The following is a 14,816-nucleotide window of genomic DNA, read 5'->3' on the forward strand; positions in this document are numbered from 1 at the left end:
ACCATTTAAAAAAAAACTGCAATATTTTGACCAATGTTTCATTTCTAGATTTTTGTACTATAGTAGAGGATAGTAAGAAACTTCAGGAGGACATAGACAGACTGGTGATATGGGAAGGCAGATGAAATTTAACACAGAGAAATATGAACTGCTAGGAAGAATGAGAAGAGGCAGTATGAAGTAACTGGTACAATTTTAAAGAGGGTGCAGGAACAGACAGACCTGGGGGTGTACGTACACAAATCTTTGAACGTGGCAGGACAAGTGGAGAAGGCTGTTAGAGAAGCATATGGAATCCTTGGGCTGGATTTTAGGCTTTTTTGTTTTCAGGGCGAAAACGGAGGCCGGGCAGGAAGGTTACCGCCTGGGAATAGGTTGCGCTCTATTAAGGAATTTTCACCATCTGGGCCCTGGGCCAGAGTGCGCAATGTGAAGGGAGGCGTTGTACAACTTTCGAGGCGCAAAAATAGAAAATTCGTGAACTAAGTGCTGGGCCGTGTGCGCTCCGAGAGAGGCCTGGGGGCGGCGGGGGGGGGGGGAGGTGGAAGCTTAAAAAAACACAAAAACATTGCCCACGCCATCACGGCACAAGTTGCTAAAATAAGTAAAAGAACAAACACTCGCACTTACTTTTACAGTACTTTACCTTCATCACCGCCGCCGGCATGGCTGGACAGCTCTGGTGTCCCAGACGGTCATCACGGGGTGCAATTCCAGGCGTACAGGTCGGGTACGAGTCAAAACTCGGACGGTGTTGCAATGAGTGGCGTTGCACACCTGGTGCAGCTCTTCCCGGTGATGCTGCTAAGCGCCGCCGCAAAGCCTGACCCAAGGGTTGCGACTGGACGTAGTTGACCTCACTGCCCCATTTCACGCCGCTCCGGGACGAAACCCGGAGCGCAAAGGACCAGAAAATCCAGCCCAACGGCTTTATTAATAGAGGCATAAAGTACAAAAGCAAGGAGGTTCTGCTAAATCTTTACAAATCACTGGTTAGGCCTTAGCTGGGGTCTTATGTTCAACTCTGGGCAACACACTTTAGGAAGGATGTCAAGGCCTTGGAGAGGGTGCAGAAGTGATTTACTGGAATGGTGCCAAGGATGAGGGAATTCAGTTATGTGGAGGGATTGGAGATGCTGGGGTTGTTCTCCTTAGAGCAGAGAAGGTTAAGAGGAGATTTGATAGAGGTGTTCAAAATCATGAACGGTTTTGATAGAGTAAATAAGGAGAAACTGTTTCCAGTGTCAGAAGGGTCGGTAACCAGAGGGCACAGATTTAAGGACACTGGCAAGTGAGGCAACACGAGGAAACAGTTTTTTTAATAAGAGAGTTGTTGTGATCTGGAAAGCACTGCCTGAAAGGGTGCTGGAAGCAGATTCAATGGGAACTTTCAAAAGGGAATTGGATAAATACTTGAAGGGAAAAAATGTACATGGCTATGGGGAAAGAGCAGGGGAGTGGGACTAATTGGAAAGCTCTACTGAAGAACCGGCACAGACACGATGGGCCGAAAGGCCTCTTTCTGCCTGGTGTCAACTACTGCTGTGAGTTATTGCCTTCTTCCTGTGCTTGTAACATGCCAACCAGGTCCCGTTTGAATGAGTTGTTATGGATTGAATTACATAGAAAGGCATAGAAATCAGTACAGAAACAGGCCATTTGGCCCAACTGGTTTGTGCTGGTGTTTGTGCTCCACGGAGGCACCTTCTATGTCATCTCATATTAGCCTTCAGTTTTTATAAGAAAGAACATTGTGGAAAGCACAAGATTCTTCTTCTTTGGAACTTGGCATCGAGAGCAGGTTTACAATTCCTGAAAAGCAAGTGCACCACATGAGCAGAATATCCCACAAAGATCGTCTATGCCTTTCATTTCATGTCCTATAATATTGGGTTTCATCAGAGCTGCAAATTCTTCAGCAAACACTCAACTGACTAGAGCCACTCACCAAACTTCTCGTAATGCAGTCTGCATTTATCTGGACTATTCTGAACAGCAACAACAACGTTCCTTCATATAGCACTTTTAACATAGGAAAATGTCCCAAGGCACTTCGCAGAAGCGTAATCAGACACATATTGACACCGAGCCAAAGAAGGATGGGTGAGGAAAAGTTTGGTTAAACAGGTAGGTTTTAACCATTAGATGCTTTTCCTCCTGATATCTACCACGAATATACTTAAGCTTTTACAATAGAGGTGAGTTTTCACACCAGCCGGGTTGAAGTCACTTGCTGCTGCTCTGTGGCTCTGTGCTCCTCACCATAAGAGAGACAGAAATCAGAGGTGAAGAACAGTGAGCAACAGCAACCATGTGCTTCTAAATTGACTTTCACCGTGAATACTGAAGGTTCACATATCAATAGAACTTTTCAACAGATAGCATTCTTTAGCGCCTATCTGTTTATCAGTAAACAATGTTACAATGGTTGCAGGACACTGTAGCTTTAATTCACTTTTAGAGACTGTACGAATCTGGCACACTGTTCCAGAGCTGACAATGCAACACTGACTGATGGGCACTGTCTGAAGACATACAATGAAAGGAAATCTCATTAAGTGGAAAATATGCCTAATGCTCAGTGCTTAAAAATATGTACTAGAACAATGAGCGATCAATCAATAAAGTAAAACAAATAACATAAGGGCAATTTATGAGCTCCCCTGATAGCCCAGCTGGTGAAGGCAGTGAGTAGCTGCACATTACAGTCCAGGAATAGGCCTTTCAGCCTCTCAAGCCTGTTTTGCCATTCAATTAGATCATGGCTGATTTGTACCTCAACTCCATTTATCCGGCTTTGGGCCATATTCCTTGATAGATAGAGAGAGATTATTTCTGCTGGTTGGGGAGTCTAGGACTAGAGGGCCTAATCCTAAAATTAGAGCCAGACCTTTCAGGAGTGAAATTAGGAAACACTTCTACACACAAAGGGTGGTAGAGGTTTGGAACTCTCTTCCGCAAATGCCAATTGATGCTGGATTAATTGTTAATTTTAAATCTGATATTGATAGATTTTTGTTAACCAAAGGTATTAAGGTATATGGGCCAAAGCGGGATGGAGTTAGGTCACAGATCAGCCGTGATTTCATTGAATGGCGGAACAGGCTCGGGGGGCTAAGTGGCCCACTCCTATGTTTCTATGATACCCTTACCTAATAAAAATCTATCGATTTTAGTCTTGAAAATTTCAATTGACCTCTTATCCACAGCCTTTTGGGAGTGTTCCAGAGTTCCACTACTCTGTGTATGTAATAGTTTCTTCCTGATTTCCCTCCCAAATGGCCTAGTTCTAATTTTAAAATTATACCCCCTAGTTCAGAGGAAATGGCTTCTCTGTATCTACCCTATCGAATCCCTCAATCATTTTAATTGGATCACCCCTCAACCTTCTAAACTCATGTGATCACAAATCAAGTTTATGTAATCTGTCCTCATAATTTAACCCATTAAGCCCCGGTATCATTTTGGTAAATCTGCGCTGTATCCCCATCAAGGCCAGTATATCCTTCCTGATGTGTGGTGCCCAAGACTGAATATAATACTTCAGATGGGGTGACCAAAGGTCCCAAAGAACTAATGCATCAATTCCACCCCTTTGAATTCCAACCCCCTTAAGAACATTTCATTCATATTTTGAATGGCTTTTTGTGCCAGTGCATTAGCTTATAGTAATTTATGTACATGGACACCTAAATCCTTATGCTCCTCCACAGCTCCTATGTAGGGGAGAAGAATTGGCAGCTCTATTGGTGAGGTGGCTGGGAGGAGGGTTAGATGGAAGCTCTCCATGTATTTGGACTCAGCACCCCTATCTGTATTTGGAGGGGGGGGGGGTAAGAGGGTGATAGACTCCCCTGTCTTGAAGGATGGAAACCATGTATATCAGAATGAAGCCTTTGTCCATGCTGATTGGTCTCAGCAACCCTGGGTTAGGGAAGGCAGAATTGACCGCGTCTCCAGTTCCTCCTTCGTAGTCTGCCAGAAGTTCCGGTGTGTGGACATCAACGTGGCAGGAGCGTTTGTTAACCAAAGGTGTTAAGGTATATGGGCCAAAGCGGGATGGAGTTAGGTCACAGATCAGCCATGATCTCATTGAATGGCAGATCAGGCTCGAGGGGCTGTGAGGTCCTGCAAAGTTGAATATCTTGCCACATTTCACCACCTAGGTTCAGGCGTGAAGAATGGTGAGGGTTTGGCAGGTGATTATGGAACTGTACCCAAACAGGCAGCCAGTGCCTTCAGGAGAGGAGGGTGGGAGGGGAGGAAACTGGTGAAAATTTATAAATTATTCAACTAGATGATAAATTTCCACTGAAGCCCCAATTATGGCCAAAGGTTAAACTTGTTCTGAAAATATTTTAGTAGTTTAAAAAGAAAGTCTTATATTTTTGGACTGATATAAAGTTCCCACATAAATAATTTTATTACAAATCAATAGACCTTGCTAATAGAAGCCTGGCTGCCTATTGCACTGCTGCTTACTCAGCATGTTGTCGATTAGCATTCATTTTATCTGTCAAATACAGTTAACAGATGGATTTACTACAGTTGGCACGATAACACAGGTGATCCAGAAAACAAAAGGTTGTTCCGTTCAACTCACTTACTTCTACTCGGTGTGGTTTCCTCTTTCAAACTTCTCACGTTATCCAACTGTGATAATGGAGGATTTGGAGCTATTGACTTCTTTATTACAGATGCTCTCCTCAGGGCTATCAGTGCAGCATCCATGGCGTCATTCTGTCCTTTCCTCCCATTGGTGGAAGGCTTGGTTCCATACAATGCTCCATTGAGCACTTCAATGAACCACTGGCAAATATAATCCAACCAAGGCAAGTGAGCCCACGTTTGCATAACCCAGAGGCTCAAACCTGCTGGCTGATAATCAAATGTTAAAGTGCTTCAGTTATTAATTCTCATAGATGGAGTGTTCAAAACACTTATGTATTCGGATTACATAACAGCTGAACATCACTCTGAAATACTTAGTTGGAGAAATTGTTCTGGTTTGAGCCTCCCGTTCGCACCTGCCCGGGGTGGGGTGTAGGGGGGTGGGGGGGTGAGGGGAGGAACTGTAACGGGGTGCTAAGGGGTTACCGACCGGACGCGACAAATTCACTGACGCCCACGAACTTCCAAAAACTGGCGGTTGTGCACTGGTGCTATCATTTACCACCTCGCTCTGTTGTGCCCTGCAGATCGTGATGTCATCCGGTGCGCAGCGCCCTGTTACTGTCCCGGATGCAATATTCACCCCTGCCCCCTGCAGCATCGCCGGGTGTCAACAACGCCAGCTGCAGGAGGCATTGTCACATCGCTTGGCCGCTTGGGGAGTGCTATTTAAAGATAGTGGTGGTCAGGTAGGGGAAAATTTATGAATCTCCCCAGTCTGGTGACTTTTGCTGTTTTTGGACCCCATGATTGGTCAGTCTTGCACTCTTTTAGAATGCTTGGGGCTGTTAAGGACATAACGCAGGCCTTGTGGCCCCACAGAGAGAGGATGAAGATTGAATCACATACACATTGTCTCATCCCTTTAAGCGAGGGAAGGAGCCTCCAAAGACGGCAGCACTATAAGGAACATTCTTCAGCGCTCTGTAGCTACCGCCCCCTCACTGACTTTTGCCCTCTAAGGGAAGTGATAGTGCTTGACTTGGCGTTCCACTTCCCTCTTGGAGTGCTAAAGCGGAAGTTCCCGGGATCACAAAATCTTTTCTGCCTGGTGCTGCTTTTGTACTCCTTGAAAAGTTAACGCCTCAAATGGGGCGCTACACAATTTCCAGCCCCCAGTTCGTTAGCACTGCCCCATCTACTGAGCGGCCCAGGATGCTATTGAGTCATAAAGACCAAGAAGACCCCAGGTTTGATTCCTGCTCTGTGTTAAGTGAACTAATCTCAGCTAGGGTGGCCAAAGGGTTGGTACAGTTAGCCGATGTGTCCCTGGGCTGGATGGGGGGGGGGGGGGGGGGTGGTACGATGAAGAGGAAATCAGCCAGGGTTCCAGCTTCTGCTCACTATAGAGTGACTCCTGATGGAAAGTGGACAGGGTGGATATTAGCTGAAGACAGGATCAGGCGCAGCTGTGATGTCCCCTACAGTTAAATAGCCCGTGCAGATTCCCTGTCTAGACTTACATATGAAGAATGGTTGCTTGGGTGAGGTACTGGAGAGCTGCTGGTCAACCAGACCCCAGGCTAGGGCAGCACCTTCAGCAGCAGAGGGGGGGAGAAAACTCTACAGAAAAATTGTAAAAGGAACACGTAAAACATTTGGAGGTAGAGTTTCCACTTTGGGTGCGATCGGCAAATTGTGCTGAAATTGCGCTAGTTTTCCGAAGTGAAGTTATGGTTCCAGTTTCTGCTCAATTCATTTACATAATAATAAACATAAACTCTTACATGAACCATCGCAATTGGGCAGCGTAATTATTATTTTTTCCCCCCTTGCATTAACAAAATATTCCTGGATGTATTTAAGAGCGGTAACCTGGTGCGGTTTTATTAATGCAGCAGAAAATAGGTTTTATCACAAAAAATAATCATTTTTAAATGCGAGTGTCCAGTTCACCACTGTGAGCAACCTCATTTTAAATAACTGAAAATGACTTAAAAAAATACAGAACCATTTACTAGTTTCATTGGTGAACATCAGTCAGTTTCTTAGCAAATTAAATATTTTCCATATTTAAAAGGTTTTAGAAGGTGCCTATTAGTGTCTTTGCGCTTAAAAAATGCTTAAAAAAGGCTTCATTTTAAAAGCCTCCTCGAAGGGCTGCAAACGAGTGCAATTCGTGGAAGTTCACGATGGTGATTAATCCGATCTGGGGGCGTGGCCAGTTTTGTGGGCGGGGTTGGTTTCCAGCGCAATGTTTTTAGACAGAGCGCGGAAACTTGATTTCTGCTGGATGTAACTAGCACTTGAAATTCCTCGATCTTTTAGGGTGGTTTGGCCAATTTCAGGCGAATAATTCCCGCACAATCCAGCAAAAACTCTACCCCCAAGGTATTTTTTGATCCTTTGTAGATAATAATAAACTAATTATGAATTTAAGAAACAATTTTTTAATTAGAATTATCATTGACACGCAATTTGTGAAATGCACTATTAGATAAATGCATGAATATATTATATTTTCTAAGTTGGTTTATGTTGCAATTGAAGAAGGCTTTAGTTAGACTAAGCTTTTTGATTTCAAACTTTTCTTAAAACAATCCCATCATCTGTTCACGAGTTTTCTTTTCCTTCTCAGGATGTCGGCGTTGCTGGCAAGGCTGGCATTTATTACCCATCCTTAGTTGCCCAGCTTTGATCCAACAGAGTGGCTTTCTAGGTTACTTGAAAGAGTAGTTAAGAGTCAACCACATTGGGACTGGAGTTACATATAGGCCAGACTAGGTAAAGATGGCAGGTTTCCATCCCTAAAGGACATCAGGAAACCAGTTGGGGTTTTACAGCAATCCAGTAGATGGTCACTATTACCGATAGCAGCTTTTTATTTCTAGATTTTAAACAAAACCTGAACTCATATTCTCAAACTGCTATAGTGGAATTTGAACTCATGCTCTCTGGATTATTAGTCCAGGCCCTTTTGCTGGTCCTTTACACTTTTCTACAGATATAAGGCTATAAATTGCTTTACTTTTCAGGGTCTGATTCTGTGGTGGTGTTTTCACATCACATTTGAAAGTACAATGTCACAAATTTATCTTAGTGGTTACTTTTCACTATCAAACTCGAAGACATAATGAGAAATTCAGAGAGAAATTACAAATTCACTTTAATTCAAGTTCAAGTGAACATCAGACTTTTAAACCACAGTTAATAATTATAGGCCCCACAAGGACGTTAAACTGTTAAAGTCACGGACTCCTATCTAAAATGGACGGCAGTGGCTGGGGCAGTAGCCGTGGCCCTGTGTGGCAAGTAACGGCTTTTTCTGTCATCAGTCTACACCTGGTCCTTCAGATCAGAAAACCAACAGTCTTCTTCCATGCCGGACAGCCTCAATCCTTTCATCTAGGTGCTGCGGCTTAGAAGTCTCCGTTAGTTGTGTCTAACCCTGAGCCACAATTTGTCTGAAAACCCCCCTCTGAGCGTCCCTGAGGTGAATCAGTTTATAAACATTCTACAAAAATGATACCAGAACTTGATACTTACTTAAGCTTTGATCTCAGTTTTTAACATTTCAAATTTACGATCAAAATGCCTCCATTGGAAACAATGCAACTGCGTTAAAAGATTCAACGTCGCTTCTCTTCTGCCTCACTGAAAATCCAGAATCCAGCACGTGCACGGAATATCTCATAAGGCCGCAATGTAAAACCCACTTAATTCTTTGAGGAATAATATTCCCTCGGCCAATGATGTGGGTTAACTTCAAGTTTAGCGGGTCATCCTCGACACGAGGGACTGCCTAATACTATACTATACTAACAAAAGAAAACACACCCCAGCAGGTTCAATATTCTACGGTCTGCCTAAATATTTGAAAAAAAGTAAAGGTGTTGTTACATAATAAGAACCCATACACAAAAAACTCAATTAACTATGTTTTTACTTGAACCCATTGAGTTGTATCCATTTCTATTTCCACTATGGGATGCATACAACAGAAAATAAACCTGAGCGACAGGATTAATTGGAGGATGGATTTTGTATCAGTGACTTCCATCAATGCCATTGTATCTACATCATCATATATTTGTAAAAAAAAATGTCTTCCAATTTTTGAGACTTTTCCCCTCCACACATACACAGCAAACTCTCGGCTGGAACAGCAGACAGGTGACCTGCTCCCAGCATCTACCAATGCTGCAGGTTATCGGTAGATACACAAAAGTAGCCAGGGAAAATGTGCTTTGCGATTATTCCTTGCCTGCCTGTGAGGAAAGACTTGGTTTTAATCCAGCACCTTCCCCAGATAGCCTGGCTGAGTTCAAGACATTGGTATTTGTGCGTAAACCTGTGTCCTGTCACTCCATCATTTGATAAGAAAAGCGATAGTTTGGTGTGGCTCCTAGCATCACCACTCAGGCACATAATTCCAGGGGAATGCTAAGGGAAGTTTAAAGTCATGTTCTCCTTTTATTTAAGAATGTCAGGCACATTTTAGAACTCCCTTTACCATAGGAATTGCTGGATGAATAAAATACTGAGGTCCATTGAGTTCGCCTTCTACCATCCTGGTAGTCAGATGATGCAATGGTAATGGAATTGTTGACTACTTACGGCAATCAATCTTTATCGATTAGTCTACAACAGACCCAGACATGAGGCGAGGAAAACCTCCAGTGGTGAAGAGCTTTGGGAACCATGGTCCAAAGACACCTGTCCTTCCAAGCATGCTACATTTGCCATGCGTCATGTCCCAAATTACTCATATACTGTATCCCAAAATCATCAGAAAAAGTCCCTCTTTAATACACGGAGGCATTTTTTTACCTTAGCACCACCAAAACCACGGTGCAAGATAATGAATGCAAAAGTTGCATTGGCACAAAAGTACCTGTGACACCTGTTGCCCTGATCAGCTAACACATGTGGTAACATTCTGTAGGGCTGCTGGCCTTTCATAGACAGGACAAAATCGTAAAGTAATTCTTTATAGCATTTAATGCACAGAGGAAATCCTCCCACTATGGAACAAAATCGTTTTGGGAATTTCGGGAGAGAAATTCGGGATGTCAAGGAGAGTCGAGCCTGATTCTGTGTTCCCCAGTATCCAGACACGTGGAACTCGGAGAGCTGACCTTTCACCTCTCTCAGGGATACCTCCTTGCAGTGCGGGGCTCAGCAGCTGTATTTTCCCTAACTCCACCTCCCCTTCTCTAAAGCCTGGCTCTCCTTGTCAATGATCAATGTGTTAAGGTGCACTATTGCCGCTGTATCTGTTCTTGGGTGACCACAGTATGGCACAGGGCTGGCTTAGTTAATGGTATTGTACTCTGAAATCTTGGGAAAAAAAGGGAAATAAAAATATAGAACTCTTAAATATTTGTATTAAAAAATTCTAATGGGTAATGCACCATTCGGATGTGATGAATAATAATACATTTTGGGGCCGAAATTGACCACCGCCCGAAACGCACCTACTGCTTGTGAAGTGTTCCGGCCGCCCCAATGCATGGGGCAGACAATCCGGAGAAATTCAGCACTTCGTGCTTTTTTTTGAGTGGAACAGAAGTGGCTTCATCATTGGGGCGGAAGTGTGGGTGGATCGGAGTGGCTGACGTTGCTGATGACTTCAGTTAAAGGGGAGGGAAGGCAACTCTGCAGCTGTCATGTATCTCACATTACTGTATATAACTGCATCTTATCATACTATACATGACGGTAACTAGATATGACTTGTAACCACAAGCATACTTTACCACCAGGGGTGCACTTGCAGGAGACACTGCATACCTGTTCCACACAGGTATATAAAGGCAGGTCTCAGGCAAGTGTGGCACTCGAGAGCTGTGAAATAAAGGTGCAGGTCCAGAGTGGCCTTGACTTCAGCATGTGCCTCGTGTAAGTCTGTACTGCAGGGTCAGGACTTTACAGTGGCGACGAGTTACGGGGTCACAGAATCCACAGAATGGCTACCAACGGCTCAAATGAGAAATACAATGATGGAGACAATTGGAAGGACTTTATAGAAAGACTCCAGCAAAGCTTTGTAACCAAAGACTGGTTGGGCGCAGATAAGGCAGACAAGAGAAGAGCCCATCTCTTGACCAGCTGTGGCTCGATAACATACGCCTTAATGAAGGACCTGCTGGCACCCGAGAAACCAGCAAGCAAGTCGTTTGAGGGGTTGAGCACACTGGTGAGATGCTGTGTTGGCCAGAGCATACCCGACTTCGTGGCGGAACTTCAGAGGCTGGCTAGTTTATGTGAGTTCTCCGATGAACTAAGGAGAGAAGTGCTGAGAAACTTTTTTATTGAAGGAATAGGCCACGCAGGCATATTCCGAAAGCTTATAGAGACCAAGAACTTGACCCTAGAGGCAGCAGCACTGGTCGCACAGACATGCTTGGCAGGAGAAGAAGAAACGAGGTTGATCTATACTGCGGGTACAACAACTAACGAAACATCGGAACAAGGGGTTCACAAAGTGAAACAAGCCGCTACCCCCACACACAGACAAAGGCAGGAGAGCAGGCCTTCAACAACAGGCAGTGGCGCCAGAAGCCATCAAGGGCCACATGAACGGTCGTTCACACCTCATCAACCCACACTGCGAGCAATCAACTACAGACTGAGAGAAGCTCAAGAGAGATCAGCCAGACGCAGCTCATTCTTCGAAACAATGGAAGTGGTCTGTGCTGGAGATGTGGGGGAAGGCACTCAACAAGGGGATGTCTATTTCAGCATGCTGTTTGCAGAAACTGCAACTATAAAGGGCATCTGGCTCGCATGTGCAGAAAAACAGCAGCTCGGCTGGTATACGAATTGGAAGGGTCGGAAAGCGGACCAGAAGACGGTGGGGACAGTGCCCGGGACGCCAGGGTACAGCGGGTCAACACGATCAATGTCCACTGTTCTTACAACAAGATGCCTCCAATAATGATGAGGGTCCTACTCAACATGGAACTGGACACGGGAGCTAGTCAATCTCTCATGAGCGTCCAACAATTTGAACAGTTGTGGCCGCACAAAAGCAACAGACCAAAACTCACAAGGATCGACACCAAACTAAGGACCTATGCCATGCTCTCAGTCACACACAAAGGGACGGTAAACCGACTTCCCCTGTGGATTGTCCCCGGAGATCTCCCAGCACTGTTGGGGTAAGCTGGCTGGCAAAACTAAATTGGAAATGGGATGATGTTCACGCCATGTCGTCAGAGGAACGGACCTCCTGCTCAACAGTTCTAAGTAGTTTTGAACATCTCTTTCAGCCAAGTGTGGGCATCTTCAAAGGGGCTAAAGTTAAAATCTACATCACACAGGATGCCAGACCGGTCCATCAAAAGGCTAGAGTTGTGCCTTATGTGATGAGGGAAAAGATTGAACACGAACTGGACCGGCTTCTGCGGGAAGGCATTATCTCACCCATGGAATTTAGCGACTTGGCAAATCCCATCCTCCCAGACATGCATGAAATTGTTGAGGCAAAGCGCCGGAAGCTAACTGAGTACCATGACTGAAATTCGAGGGGGAGGTGGAATGAGATAGGGGACAAAGTGTTTGTGCTAAACTATGGCAGGGGTCCCAAATGGCTTGCAGGGACAGTAACTGGCAAGGAAGGAAACAGGCTGCTGGTTTGAGAGCTGTGAAATAAAGGTGCAGTTCCAGAGTGACCTTGACTTCAGCATGTGCCTCGTGAAAGTCTGTACTGCAGGGTCAGGATTTTACAGCAGCCACCTTAGTGGCAAACACTGGGCCACCAGTGAGGGTTTCGGCCAACTCAGCAGCCTGGCACCCAAGAGGGGGTGCCAGGCTGCCAGTTGGTGGCCCATCTGAAACCGTGGCCATAATTGTCAGCACGACCTGGCAATCGGCCAACAGAAAAAACTAAAATGGAGTCGCCAGCAGCGCCACCTCCCCTTTAAGGACAGCTGGGCCTCCATGCTACAGAGAGTGTACCGACAGCAAAAGCTGTCAGTGGCACCGACCAGCGGCGGCCCCGCTCCCGCGGGGCAATTTTCAAATGGAACAATTTCCCGTCTGACAATTTTGGGAAAAGGTCGCCACTGGTCAGTAAGGGGTCAGCGGATGGATGCCACAGCGGGAAAACGGGCGGAGCGGTCCCCTCCACCGCTCCAAAACTGAGGAAGGGCAATTTCTAAAATGGCGGCCCCTCCGCGGACAGTCTGCACCGACCCGTGGCCGCTGCTTTCAGGTGGCCACAGGCCTTATAGAAAGGGGCAATTTTGGTACCTTTGTGTGTGTTGTTTTTCTAAACTGAAGGCTGTGTTGGAAAAGTGGTAACGTGGAAAAGTTTAGTACTCAGCCAATTGTCCTAATTTAACAGTACAGAATGCATGTGCAGCCATTCTATATACTCACTGCATCTTCAAGGATAGCATGCAGTAGTAATTGAGCAGTTTGTTTTGGTACAAGTGGCAGCTTTACCCAGTCTAGCACCAGACCAATAAATGTTTGATCATTGGCGGGAAAACTAAAACACAGTGTGCCATTTAGCAATAAGTGATACCTCGATTGGATATTTTCAAATGATTAGCTCCATTTTGGACAGTTCCGCAAGGGTGATATATCATATTTGTTTTCCTATTGTCTCCCAATCTTGCCATGACTGACTATGAGTGTGGATCATTTCAGCCAACAGACAGTTGCAAGGGCTCTTCAGTGCAGGACGTGGGCTTTGGTGTGGCGATAAGTGCTCCCCCCCAAGGTACTCTAACCAGGTAAGACTGGTAAACTCATTTGCTTGAGTATTAATTGTGAAGAAAGGTTGCCATCTTGTCTGGTTTTGAACAATACAGCTCAATTTCTTAAGTGGGCTGCCCAGACATTTCTACAATATTGGTCACCCAAAGTCTGTTCTTTTTAAAAAATAAAGTACCATTCTCTTCTTTGCCCCTGCGTTTGAATGTGCAGAGACCTTACTTATTAATCTATCTTTCAGATGAGTTGTTAAACCGAGGTCCCTTCTGTCCTCTCAGATGGACATAAAATATCCCATGGCACTACTTCGAAGAAGAGCAGGGAAGTTATCCCCAATGTCCCGGCCAATATTTATCTCTCAATCAACATAACAAAAAAAGCAGACTTATCTGGTCATTATCACATTGCTGTCTGTGGGAGTTTGCTGTGCGCAAATTAGCTGCCGCATTTCTCACATCACAACAGTGACTACACTCCAAAAATACTTCATTGGCTGTAAAGCGCTTTGGGATGTCTGATGGTCGGGAAAAGCGCTATATAAATCCAAATCTTTCTTTCTTTCTTTCTTTAATGCTTAGGTTTTCAATCAATTGTGACCTGCAGCAAACTGGTATAAAAATTTAAGCCGTAACCCGTCCCCTCCTCGAGCCCACCTCTCCCAGTTTTGGACTTGAGAAAAGGAAGAAACCTAACTGTGACTAAGATTCTAACTCATTCTCTTACTTTGGAGTCCAATGCTCCAAGTGTGATCCCGTAAGAAAGTCAGATATGTTGCCCATACTGTAAAGTCCTTACTCTACAGCATGAAACCACACGAGGCACGTTCCAGGGACAAGGCCACTCTGTGACCTGCTCTTTATTACAGGACTCCAGAAGTGATGACCCTGCGTGGGATCTCTCTTTATGTACCTGTGTGATCAGGTAAGGAGTGTCTCCCACAAGTTCATCCCCTGTGGTCAAGGTGTGCATCTGAGTTGAGTGTATACAGTAATACAGTGGTGTTACATTGTAGTTACAAACATGACATCACCTCCACCCACCCAAAATCTTACTGGGATCATAGGTTCAGTCTTTCAGGTGGTCTACGCTCCCTTGTGGAGTGCCGCAGTTGGGGCTCTGGTTGTTGGACGTTGACATGAGTGTCTGTCACCTGTGGTGATTCCGGCCTGTCCGAGCTGACCTCAGGGACTGTGCATTCTTCTGATTGCTCTTGTTGCACGTTCACTGGCAGCAGTGTGAGTTCCATCTCATGGTCTTCTTCAGGTTCCTCCGTTCCATGCTTTTTTTTACTTGGTCCAGATGCTTACGCCATATCTGGCCATTGTTGAACTTTACCACAATGATCCTATTCCCCTCTTTGCCAATTACAGTATCCTCAAGCCATTTGGGCCCCATGGCGTGATTGAGGATGAATACAGGATCATTTATTTCTATACATCTCCCCCTTGAATTACGGTCATTGTACTCATTTTGTGACTTGC

The sequence above is a fragment of the Pristiophorus japonicus genome, chromosome 8, assembly GCF_044704955.1.
Source record: "Pristiophorus japonicus isolate sPriJap1 chromosome 8, sPriJap1.hap1, whole genome shotgun sequence".
In the NCBI taxonomy this organism is placed as follows: Eukaryota; Metazoa; Chordata; class Chondrichthyes; family Pristiophoridae; genus Pristiophorus; species Pristiophorus japonicus.